Genomic DNA, 13,555 nt, shown 5'->3' with positions numbered 1-13,555 from the left:
ATACCGGGCAAGCGTTCAAATCCTCGTACTCACCGCGGTAGAGGATGCAATCATTAGGGCATGCATGTATCTTCTGCACCTCTAACCCTAGAGGGCAGACAACCTTCTTTGCTTCGTACGTACTCTCGGGCAATTCGTTGTCCTTTGGAAGCATATCCTTTATCATTACCAGCAACTTTCCAAATCCCTTGTCAGATACACCATTTTCTGCCTTCCATTGCAGCAATTCCAGTGTGGTGCCCAACTTTTTCTTGTCACCTACGCAATTCGGGTACAACAATTTTTTGTGATCCTCTAACATGCGCTGCAACTTCTTCTTCTCCAAATCACTTGCGCAGTTTCTCTTTGCATCGGCAATGGCCCGACCTAGATCATCAATGGGCTCATCTGATGCCTCTTCTTCAGCTTCTTCCCGCATTGCCGGCTCAACTTCTTCCTGCATTACCGGCTCAGCTTCTTCCCCCATTGTTGTATCATCGTATTCAGGGAACCCATGGCCAGGATAGCTGTGGTCGTCCTCTTCTTCTTCATTGTCTTCCATCATAACCCCTCTTTCTCCGTGCTTGGTCCAAACATTATAGTGGGGCATGAAACCGGACTCAAACAGGTGGACGTGAATGGTTCTTGACGTAGAGTAATTGCGACCATTCTTACAGCCAGCACATGGACAAGGCATAAAACCATCTGCCCGCTTGTTTGCCTCAGCCGCAAGCAGAAAAGTATGCACGCCCTCAACGAACTGGGGAGAGCATCGGTCATCGTACATCCATTGCTGGCTCATCTTCATTACACAACACCGAATAGACCAAATTAATACAAGTTCATACAACACTTAAATGCAACAAACAAATAACTCTCTAGCTAAAGCATTTAAATGCAACAACAAATGCGATCAAGATCGCAACTAAGGTAACAATTGATCCAACAGCATAATGATACCAAGCCTCACTATCGATGGCATATTTTCTAATCTTTCTAATCTTCAAGCGCATTTTCTCCTTCTTGATCTTGTGATCATCGACGACATCGGCAACATGCAACTCCAATTCCATCTTCTCCCCCTCAATTCTTTTCAATTTTTCTTTCAAGTACTCGTTTTCTCTTTCAACTAAATTTAACCTCTCGACAATAGGGTCGGTTGGAATTTCCGGTTCACATACCTCCTAGATAAAAATATCTATGTCAACTTGATGGGCATAATTTGTCATAAACACGAAATGCAACAAATAGTTTTAAAAGAGAATATACCACATCCGAATCATAACAAGGACGAGGGCCGACGGGGACAGATATCAAAACCATGGCACTATGTATAACAAACAACGTACGGGTAAGATATTTATTATACGAGTAACTATATATCCAAATCACACAAACATCAATTTTTTATATAAAATTTCATGAACAAGAGCCTCACCACAAGGTGGTGCCGGCGACGGGACGGTGCAGGCGATCGACGGTGGTTACGACGGAGATTTAGAAGGCACTAAGTAAACCACACCTACATATGCAAACTAAGTGTTATTTTAACCTCAAATTGCATATAAATCAAATACTAGCACATATATATATTTCCTCCCAAATTACTAAACTCACAAATTAATAACTATATAAAGCATTGCAAGAGCTAATATAGCAATGAGAGATGAAAGGACAAAGTTGCTAACCTTTGTGATCGTTTGAATGGATGGGGGCCTTCAAATCTTGACAAATTTTGGGCAAAATGTGTGATGAGCTCGAGAGGAAGAGGGGAAGAACAGAGAGGAGAGGGGAAAGGGGAAGAACAGAGCGAGCTCGGGTGGACGAAGGGTTTATGTAGGATGACCTTTAGTACCGGTTCGTGCCAAGAACCGGTACTAAAGGTGCTGGAGGGGGCCCAGACTGACAACATCCTGCCACCACTCTCATTAGTACCGGTTCGTGGCACGAACCGGTGCTAAAGGTTAGCCACGAACCGGTACTAATGAGAGCGGCCCGGCTAGCCGTTGGAACCGGCACTAATGTATACATTTGTGCCGTCTCAAATACAAACCGGCACTAATGTGCTTCACGTTTGACCCTTTTTCTACTATTGGTAGCAAATTCGTTAGCAAAGGAAGTGATAATGGATGTAAGAGCAGAAGGAGAGGAGGCAGTAAGTATGATGTCGTCGACATATAGAAGTAAGTATGCAGTGGTGTGCTCCTTATGAAGAATGAACAAGGAGGCATCAGACTTGGACTCAATGAAGCCAATAGAGCGAGCATAGGTGGCAAACTTTGAAACCAAGCGCGAGGGCCTTGATTAAGACCGTACAAGACTTATGCAAGCTACAAACATGGTGAGGGTAGCGAGGATCAATGAAGCCAGATGGTTGTTGACTATAGACGACCTCATCAAGAGAACCATGAAGAAAAGCATTTTTAACGTCAAGTTGATGAATGGGCCAAGAAGAAGAAAGTGCGATAGAGAGAACCAAGCGAATGGTGGCGGGTTTCACAACTGGGCTAAAGGTCTCATCATAGTCCACACCATGCTGTTGTGAAAAACCACGGACGACCCAACGAGCTTTCTGACGAGCTAAGGAGCCATCGGAATTATATTTGTGACAAAAATCCATTTACCGCTCACAATATTGGCTCCGGGAGGAGAAGGAACAAGAGACCAAGTGTTGTTGATAGTGAGAGCATCATATTCTTCCTGCACAGCACTGTGCCATGACGGATCACGGAGTGCCGTGAGATAGTTGTGAGGTATAGGGGAGGAGACAACCGCAGAAAGGTTGAGGCGATCGATCGGTGGAGGTAAACGCCCGGTCGTCATGCGAGTGCGGTGAATAGGTACGGGCACAGGTGGGGGTGACGCAGGCGGTGGACTGTCATGGGGGAGTGGGCTGGCTGGGCCGGGAGAGGGAGACGCTACAGCTGAGCTAGGTGATCCAGCGGGAGTAGGTGGGATGGTTGTAGGAGGCGAGCGACCCGGACTAGGTGGGCTATCGGGTACATGCATAGTGGACCGGGAGGAAGCAGGCGCATGCGCCGTAGAGGATCGACCATGTGTAAAGGACAACGGATGGGGAAAGGAAGTAACTGGTTCGGTTGATGATGGTGATGGTATAGGTACAGCTGGTGGGGCATAGGGAAAGGTTGCCTCGTCGAAAACAACATGGCGGGATATAATAATGCGTCGTGTAGCTAAGTCGAGACAACGGTAGCCTTTGTGTCGAGGGGGATAGCCAAGGAAAACACATTTAACTGATCTAGGGGAGAGTTTATCAGCTGTGGTAGAAGCTGTGTTGGGGTAGCAAAGGCAACCAAAAACACGAAGGTCATTGTAGGGTGGTGTAATGCCGAAAAGAGTGGTGTATGGAGTAGCAAAATTTGTAGCTGCGGTCGGTCGTATGTTGATGAGGTATGTGGCGGTGTAGAGAGCTTCAGCCCAAAAAGATGGAGGTAGTGATGCCTGAAATAAAAGGGTACGAATAACATCATTGGTAGTGCGAATGGCACGTTCCGCCTTGCCGTTTTGTTGAGAGGTATGGGGACAGGAGAACCGAAGAAGAAGTCCATGTTGAGCACAAAAGGAGTCTAGACGTGTATTGACGAACTCGCCACCATTGTCACATTGGATAGCTAAGATGGGCAAATTAAACTGCGTGTGAACAAATGCATGAAAGGCAACGAGGGTGGCATAAACATCTGATTTCTTACGAAGGGAAAAACTCCAAAAATAATGAGAATAATCATCCACGATGATAAGATAATAGCAAAGCCCAGAGTTGCTAGGGATGGGGGACGTCCAAAGATCACAATGGAAAAGCTGAAATGGACGAACTGTATATGTTTTAGAATTATAAAACGGAAGCCTAACATGTTTTCCTAACTGACAGGCGTGACAAAGGGACGACCCATCTTTATTGTATGAGATAAACTTGGACTGTTGAAGGCGTGACATGGTATGATGGTCGGGATGTCCGAGGCGGCGGTGCCAAAGCGATGACGAGGTGGTGGTGAGGAGGGCTTCATCTGTTGGAGGGCGGCAGACGGCGTAGAGAGGCCCGGGACTATTGCAGCGAAGGATCACGGTCCTGGAAGGAAGCGCCTTTACAGAAAAACCAAAAAGATCAAATTCAACAGTACAAAAATTGTCGATAGTGAATTGACGAACAGAAATAAGATTTTTAATGATATGAGGTACGATGAGAATATTACGAAGAGAGAGAGGATGGGAGGACGAGGGAATTGTGGTGGAGCCAACATGGGTGACAGGAATAGATTGGCCGTTGCCAACCGTGACTGTTTGAGAGGTAGGTTGTAAAGAGTATATTGTACCGTGATCAGATGCCATGTGGGACGAAGCTCCTGTATCCATGAACCACTCCTGGTTCCCGGGAAGATGCATGTTGTTCAGGGCGTTCAGAAGAGCCGTGTCAATGTGCTGTTGATGTCCGTTGTATACTGGAGTCGACGGAGACGGAAGGATGCCGTGGGGCTGCGCACCAGGGCCGTAGGCTGCGTACGCCTGCGGAAGGGCAGCACCAGGTCGAGGACCAAGAACGCCAGGTGCACGCCAGGGTCGTGGCTGCCAGGGCGCAGGAGGAGGTTGTTGTTGAAGCTGCGCGCGCGTCGGGAGGCCGGTCCAGGGATTGAACATCCATGGCTCGGTGCGGCCCCGTCCACGGCCGCCGCGCCCACGGCCGCGAGTGTTTGTGAAGTTGCCGCGACTGCCGCTCGTGTTAGATGAGCTGAAGGAGCGCTGGTCGCTAGAGCCGCGTCCGCCCCCGGACGGTAGAGCGCGTTTGCCGCCCGCGCTCGGCAGGATGCTGTTGCCCGATGCCCAAAGCGCAGTGGCGGCGGCGTTTTTCGCGTCGGTCTTTTTCTGCGTCTCCTCGAGGACGAGAGCCGAGCGTGTCTGCAGGAATGACGGAAACGGCACCTGAAACGGAAGAAAAGAGCGAAGATGGCTGAATTGCTCATTAAGGCCGCGAAGCACCGTGAGGACGAGCGTCTCGTCGGAGATAGTCTGGCCGACATCGCCGAGAGCGTCGGCAAGGGACTTGAGCTTGGCGCAGTAGTCGTGGACGGACATGTCTCCTTGTGCCGTGTTGCGGAACTCAGCATCGAGAGCGAGGGCACGGCTTTTCTTGTTGTCGTGGAAGAGGTTGGCGATGGAGTCCCAAATCTGCCGCGCCGTGGAACCGAGAGCCATGATGATGCCGAAGAGCTCGGTGGAGATCGAAGCGTAGATCCAGGAGAGCACCGTGTAGTCGTCACGACCCCAATCAGAGGTGGGCGGGGTGTCGGACGGGGTGGCGGTAGCGCCGCCGACGACGTGGTTGGAGAGGCCGTAGCGTCTGAGGGCGACGAGAAACAGCTCGCGCCACTTTGCATAGTTGGAATCCTGAAGATCGAGGGTGATAGGAACATGTGTTTTGATGGAGGAGACATAGGAGGAGGGGGTAGGGGGTAGGGCGGCTGGTGTGGTGTCGGGAGACTTTCCCATCGCAGCGGCACGGCGATCAAGTTCTTCCCGGCGAGCTTGGAGGAGAGACTCGCGTTGCTTCAGTTCGGCCTCGAGCTTCTTGAGATCGTCGGCCGACATGGTGGAGGAAGGAGACTAGGCTAGGTGTTAGGGTTTGGAGGTTGTAGAGGGAAGAGGATCGACCGGTGTCTGATACCATGTAAGTTTAGATCGGGGCTGCTAAATTGCACGCCTCCTCTCTTCTCATGTTTCATATATATAGTCATGTACAAGGGAATCAACTTGAGTTACAAGTCAGGTCAGAAACATACCGACGTGAGCAATATTTGGAAATCTATCAACAGCAGCCGATCGTCCACAAGCAGAACTCTCTAACACAACACTCCAACCATGATAGGAAGAGCAGAAGACCCAGCCTTTCACTCTTAGCTCGGCATCAGCCACTGGGTGTCTAACTCGGACCGACGCCATTACCGAGCAGCAGGAAAGGAAGAGCATAAACGCGGACTATTTCGGCTCCCTGTACCTGTGTGCGGCCGAACGTTGTCCACCACACCACCTTCATGTATGGCCACACCGCGAACACAGGGACGAGTGCTTGAAGCCTCCCCGATACCGCCGTCCCGGAGCGTGGGCTACACGAAGAACAACGCCACCGCCTCCTGCCCTCATCGTCCAGCCGGCCGCACCAACATCGAGCCGCCATCCCAGTCACACACGTGGCATATGCACGCCATCCCAGCCGGCTCTCTCTGGGGAGGGGATAAGGTCCAAGAATGGAGCAGTGAAGACAGCTTCTTAGCTTAATGTTTGAATGGAAAGTTCAGCAGCAGCAACACAACATCGGGGCAAGAAGAATACAACGTCCAAACTGACGAGTGCGATCAGGACTTTCCTAATTTGTGTCCGTTCCTGGTGCCATACGATCAGAGTTGTACTACTACTGAAGATTTGGAGTGTCCATCCGTGTATTCTGGATCGGCCATATATATACGTGCATAGCCTGCAGATAGCCAGACGTACCATAGGCTTCGTGATAACGTGAGACTCACCCACCAGTCGTCGGGGCAAGCTAAGCGACGTCCACGCACGGCGAGTTGGCCATGTCGTCGTTCGCCGGCGTATCCGTCTTGGACGACGGCATGCTGTGCCCTTCCACCATGACCTTCGTCAGCACCAGCTCAGACTGCGGGTACCACTTGCTTGTGGTCAAGGGTTACGCTCGTACCAAGGAGACACCCAATGGTCAAAGCATCATCTCTCATGATTTCGGGGTGGGAGGCTATCGTTGGTCCATCAAGTACTATCCTAACGGCATCATCTCGGATCGCGCCGACGTCGTCTCTCTCTATGTGCACCGTCTCGATGACGACGATGGCAAGCATGTGGAAGCCAAGTTTAGCTTTAGCTTCGTCGACGAGGTTGAGTGGCAGAATCCAGTGTACATCCGTGGAATGAAAACATGCGCTTCTCCTCCGATGCCTCTTCTTGGGGCTTCTACAAGTTTATGAAAATAGATGCCTTTGTGTTAGACTAAGTATATATTAGATATACGTGTTGTAACATAACCTGTATTTGTACGGTTCCCTCTTATAAATATATGACAGTCGTACCCACCAAGGGTATCGAGTATTGTTCCAAACTCTAATTTGTCTAACATGGTATCAGACGCGTTCGATCAGCGCCGTGCTTCCGCTTCATCTGCCGCCGCCGCGTCGGCCTTCGCCGCCGTGCCGCCTCTGTCAACCCTGACGACGGAAACACCGTTTATGGCGTCCACTCCGCTCGCCTGGGCCCGTCCGGCCACATCGCGATCGCACCCACCAGCACCCCGATCGCCGCTCGCCCGTGATGCGTCGCTTCCTCGTGATGCAGCTCTCGCGGTGAACTCCTATGATCGAGCGCATGGCACGGCTCCATCGCATCCAGCGCAGCCATCCCGTGATGGGTCTTTGGCGGTCAACCATCCAGCGCAGCCCGGTGATGGATCTCTGGAGTTCAACTACGGTGCCTCTGTGCAGCTTCCGTACGGCGCGACTCCATTGCATGTTGCGCCGCCGGCTCCAGGCCCTCGTGGTGCTCCCGTCCAGGTGCCCTACGGCGGGCCGTATCCAGCGCCGTATGTCGCTCCGTCGTCGCCGTACGTCGCGCCGGCGCCGTATGCTTCGTCCTCCGCGGTGCCCTACGAGTCGCCGTATGGCGCGCCCTACGCTGCCCCTATGCCGTACGTCGCGCCGCTGCAGCCTTACGGCGTACCTCCTACGGCGCCCTATGATCATCACCAACACTACCGTCCGCCTCCGTCGGCCGATGCGCTGATTCCGTACAGTGCTCCTCCGACGTATGATTCGCAGCTCTCCGCACCGGTGGCTGAACCAGGACCGTTCCACTTCGCTCATCTGGTGACGGTGAAGCTCTCTGCGGACAACTACCTCCTGTGGCGCGCTCAGGTGTTGCCGCTGATGCGTAGTCACTATCTTGAGGGGTATGTCAACGGTACGTTGCCGTGTCCACCGGCCATGGTCCCGGTGCCCGCGGCCGCTGGTGGCTCCGTCATGGTGTCCAACCCTGCTCATCGTCGGTGGATCGCTCAGGATTAAGCTATTTTGGGTGCCATTCAGTCCTCGCTCACTCCCTCCGTGGCCGGCATGGTGGTCTTTGCCGCGACGTCGAAGGATGCATGGGCCACGCTCGACTCCAGCTTCTCCTCGCAGTCGCTGGCCCGTTCCTCTGCCATTCATAACCAGCTGGGTGAGGTCAAGAAAAATGATCTCTCCGTCACGGCCTTCTTCAACAAGGTCAAAAGCTTGGCTGACACACTGTCATCTATTGGGAAGCCTCTCCGTGACGAGGAGTTTACTTCGTTCATTCTCAATGGGCTTGATGAGGACTATGATTCTCTCGTTGAAAACATCAATGGACGTGACACGCCGATGCCGCCTCGTGATCTCTATGCACGCCTCCTCAACACCGAATAGAGGCTCGCTGCTCGCCGCTTCGTTGGCGTCTACACGGAGGGTCCTACTGCGAACGCTGCTCTCCGCGGGGGCGCTCGCGGTGCCAAGCAGAAAGCGCAGCCGACCTCGGGCAACCAGCCCCGTCCGCCCGCTCCCCCTCAGACGGCTGGCCGCAAGCGGCTCCACTGCGAGGCATGTGGTGGTGGGGTTGAGTGTCAACTCTGCGGCATTGAGGGGCACTTGGCGTCTCGCTGCCATCGTCGCTTTAAACGAGATTTTCTTGGCATTGGGAACAATGGGAAGGGCAATAAGAAGCAAGTTGCTCTTGCTACACCGGATCCCGGAGTCACTCCTTCATACTCGGTGGATCCTTCCTGGTACATGGACACGGGCGCTACGGACCATTTGACGAGCCAGCTTGACAAGCTGGCCACTCGTCAGCCCTACACCAGTCACGATCAGGTCCGCACGGCCAATGGATCAGGTATGCCCATCTCACATGTTGGTCAGGCATCTCTCCTTTCACGTACCACTAAAACCTAGCGTCTGCTTGATGTCCTTCGTGTTCCTTCAGTCACACGTAGTTTACTCTCGGTCCCTAAATTAACTCGTGACAACAATGTGTTTGTTGAGTTTCACCCTTTTCATTTTTTTGTTAAGGACCGGGACACGAGGGACGTTCTTCTTAGTGGTCGAGTTCGCGACGGCTTATACGCACTTGATGTGCCACGAGTCTCTCAAGTTTTCAGTGGTGTTCGGGTGTCCTCGTCGCAGTGGCACTCTCGCCTTGGCCACCCCGCTACTCCCATTGTGCGCCATGTGCTTCATCGTCATTGTCTTCCTGTTGAGTCGAGTAATAAGGAGTTTCTAGTGTGTGATGCCTGTCAACAAGGCAAGAGTCATCAGTTGCCTTTTTCTGTATCAAGTCGTGTTGTCACGGCTCCTCTTGAACTTGTGTTTTCAGACGTGTGGGGCTATGCCCAAACATCTGTTAGTGGTCACAACTATTATGTCAGTTTCATCCATGCTTTCAGTCGCTTTACTTGGATTTATCTTATTAAGCGCAAATTTGATGTGTTTCATGTCTTTATGCAATTTCAAGCACATGTTGAACGATTGCTTAAGCACAAAATTATCCATGTTCAGTCATACTGGGGGGGGGGGGTGAGTATCGTAACCTTAACACCTTCTTTCAGAAGCTTGGCATCTCACACCATGTGTCTTGTCCTCATACACATCAGCAGAACGGTGCAGCTGAGCGCAAGCACCGTCACATAGTTGAAACTGGCCTGACACTTCATGCACGTACCTCTGTCCCGTTTCGGTTCTGGAGCGATGATTTTGTTACTGCCTGTTTTTTGATAAACAGGATTCCCACACGACGTCTTCACATGAAGTCTCTGCTAGAAGTGTTGCTTAATGAAACTCCAGATTACTCCCTCCTCAAAGTGTTCGGTTGTGCGTGTTGGCCGCATCTTCGTCCGTATAATAAGCATAACCTTGAGTATCGATCCAAACAATGTGTGTTTCTTGGGTACAGTCCTCTCCACAAAGGTTACAAGTGTCTTCACATTCCGACAAATCGTGTTTACATTTCTCGTGATGTTGTGTGCGATGAGGCTGTCTTCCCGTTTTCCACGCTCACACCACCCACCGATACTCCCGTCACCGAGTTGCACTCTTTTCCAGTTTTGCCTGATCAATTTGTGGATGCTGCATATTCTCCTCTGTTGTTGCCTAACCATGGTGCAAGGACTGGACGAGGCGCTCGACTTGAACTTCTGGATGATGATACGGCCACAACTGCGCCGGCTGCTGCTACGCCGGACGAGGCGCTCGACGAGGCTGCCCCCGCCACTATTCCACCTGACCCCGACGTCGATCACGCGCGCATGTCCCATGCACGTGGATCCGACAGGGTGCCCGAGTCGCCTGGGCCAGCAGCCTCGCTGTCGCCTGAGCCGGCCGAACCTGCTGAGCTGTTGGCCGGGTCGGCTGGACCCGCGGCGCTATCCCCTGGGCCGGAGGCCTCGCGGGTCACTGAGTCTTCGTCGCCTGGTCCGTCGACGCCGGTCACGCCCCGTCTGTCTTCGCCGACCCTGACCGTGCCACCGGACTCGCCCGCCGGCGCATCCTCCTCGCCGCTGATGGACAGTGGCTCCTCTGGTGTGGCAGCTCCAGCGCCATCTCCGCCTGTCATCCTGCGTCCCCACACTCGCAGCAAAAGTAGCATCTTCCAACCGAAGAAGCGCACTGACGGCACTGTCGCATGGCTTGCGGCCTGTGTGGCGCATGCCGAGGCTGACCCTACGACTGAACCGCGACATTTTCGAGCAACGCTTGGCATCCCACATTGGCGTGCTGTGATGGAGCAGGAGATTCATGCTCTTCAAAGAAACAACACTTGGCGTCTTGTTCCACCTCCGTCTGGTGTCAATATCATTGACTCTAAATGGGTATTCAAGGTGAAGAAACATGCTGATGGCTCCATTGAGAGGTACAAGGCACGCCTGGTTGCCAAGGGATTCAAACAACGGTACGGCATTGATTACGAAGACACATTCAGTCCTGTTATTAAACCAACTACTATTCATGTTCTTCTCTCTTTGGCTGTTACTCGCGGATGGTCGCTTCGACAGCTTGACATTCAGAATGCCTTTCTCCATGGAGTTTTGGAAGAAGAGGTTTATATGCGTCAGCCGCCAGGTCCTGTTGATCCTGCTCAGCCACATCATTTGTGTCGTCTTGTCAAAGCTCTCTATGGTTTGAAGCAGGCCCCGCGTGCGTGGCATGCTGTCTTGGTGCTGCTCTTCGTGCACATGGGTTTGTTCCTTCTACAGCAGACACGTCTCTATTTATCCTTCAGCGACCTGAGGTGACTATGTACATTCTGGTCTATGTTGATGACATCATCCTTGTCAGTTCGTCTCCTTCTGCTACAGATCGGCTTGTGTCCTCTCTTGGTGCTGAGTTTGCTGTCAAGGATCTTGGGAGACTGCATTATTTTCTGGGCCTTGAGGTTCTTCATTCTGATAGTGGCTTGACTCTTACTCAGAAGAAGTACTCTCAGGATCTTCTGCGTCGTGCAGGTATGTTGCAGTGTAAGTCTGCTACGACTCCCATGTTTGCCACAGACAAACTGACAGCTCTTGCTGGTGACTTGCTCGCTCCTGAGGATGCCACTGAGTACCGCAGTATTGTGGAGTACTTGCTCATTACTCGACCAGACATATCATTTGCAGTTAACCGTGTGTGCCAGTACCTTCATGCACCACGTGATTCTCACTGGTCAGCTGTTTAGTGCATCCTGCGCTATGTTCGTCACACTGATACATATGGTCTCCATCTTCAGCCTGCACGTTCTGGATTGATCTCAGCATTTTCTGATGCCGATTGGGCTGGTAGTCCTGATGATCGGCGATCCACGGGGGGACATGCTGTGTTCTTTGGGCCTAACTTGATCGCCTGGCAAGCTCGCAAGCAAGCTACGGTATCTCGGAGTAGTACCGAAGCTGAGTACAAAGCTGTTGCCAATGCCACAGCTGAGATCATGTGGGTGCAGTCGTTGCTTCGAGAGTTGAAGGTTTCCTCAACTCAGCCGCCTGTTCTTTGGTGTGATAACATTGGTGCCACATACCTTTCATCCAATCCAGTATTTCATGCCCGCACGAAGCACATCGAAGTTGACTATCATTTTGTGAGGGAACGTGTTGCTCAAAAGCTCCTTCAGATTAAGTTTGTTTCTTCTAAGGATCAGCTTGCTGATATTTTCACTAAACCCTTGCCCTTGCCTTCTTTTGAAGGATGTCGTCGCAATCTTAACCTTCCGAGTGTTTCAGGACATAGTTAAGATTGAGGGAGGGTGTTAGACTAAGTATATATTAGATATACGTGTTGTAACATAACCTGTATTTGTATGGTTCCCTCTTATAAATATATGACAGCCGTACCCACCAAGGGTATCGAGCATTGTTCCAAACCCTAATTTGTCTAACACCTTGAAAGATTAATGAATCTAGACAAGGATGACTGTATCACCATCCGGTGTGACATCATGGTCTGCAACACCGAGAATGATGCCGGTGGCACCCAAGTGCTCCTGCCTGATATACACCGTAACCTTAACAATCTCCTTCACAATAAGGTTGGTGCTGATGTGACGTTTGAAGTCGGCAGCGAGATTTTCTCAGCGCACCGATGCATGCTTGCAGCCCAATCTAAGGTCTTCATGGCACAACTATTTGGACCCATGAAGGAGGGATCTGCCTCGCTCGATGTCATACAGATCAAAGACATGGAAGCAACAGCGTTCAAGGCTTTGCTTAACTTCATCTACACAGACTCATTTCCCGACATGAAGGAGGATGAAATGTCAGAAGCTACAGAAGAGGAGGCAGTAAAGTATGAAATGTGGCGGCAATGGCTTCAAAACTTATTGGTAGCAGCAGATAGATATGACGTCCAAAGGCTCAAGTACATATGTGAGAAAGAGTTGTGTAAGAACATGTGTGTAAGCTCGGTGGCGTCCATGCTTGTCCTAGCTGAGCAGCACCACTGCCACAAATTGAAGGAGGCGTGCTTGAAGTTTATCCAAGTCCAGTCTCCCTCGTGTTTGCAGACAATAATCGCGAGCAAAGGTTGGCAGCATATAATAGCGACTTATCCCTCTGTTCTGAACGAGCTCATTGCCAAGGTTATTGCTTCAAACCAGCAGTTAGTTCTGAAGTGACACTCTTGTGCACAATATGGGATCGTCTAGCTTTTTTCTCGTTATGTACATAATTTGTCTCTTCATCGAATGAATGGTCTGTAACTTCAGGTGTAAGCGCAAATTGATCTGCATTGTAGCCGTTTGCAAGTTTCCTAGTTAGTCGTTTTATCCTTGTGTATTTTTGATGGTAAAATTCGTTCCTTTGTGCCTTCCGTGTTATGAAAGCTTTTTTTCTAGCCATTGTAAAAAAAATGGTCTGGTTGCTTTGCGGTGAGCCTGAAAGTTTAAGCACTTACCATTAAGAAAAAGGGTTTCCCCCCGCTTTAAGCACTTACCATTTGAATTTGTGATTTCTAAACATCCCGGGCCTGAGTAATCCATGAATCTGAATTATGATCTTACCAAGAGGTTCATGAATGTATGTATC

General features: G+C 51.0%; 1 pseudogene; it reads left to right on the top strand.

Moving 5' to 3' along the window:
* Window positions 1-6,563: 6,563 nt before the first annotated feature.
* Window positions 6,564-13,146, top strand: LOC119321693 (annotated as a pseudogene).
* Window positions 13,147-13,555: the final 409 nt, after the last annotated feature.

Source organism: Triticum dicoccoides, chromosome 6B, assembly GCF_002162155.2.
Source record: "Triticum dicoccoides isolate Atlit2015 ecotype Zavitan chromosome 6B, WEW_v2.0, whole genome shotgun sequence".
In the NCBI taxonomy this organism is placed as follows: domain Eukaryota; kingdom Viridiplantae; phylum Streptophyta; class Magnoliopsida; order Poales; family Poaceae; genus Triticum; species Triticum dicoccoides.
This window is presented reverse-complemented; position numbering and strand designations above follow the sequence as displayed.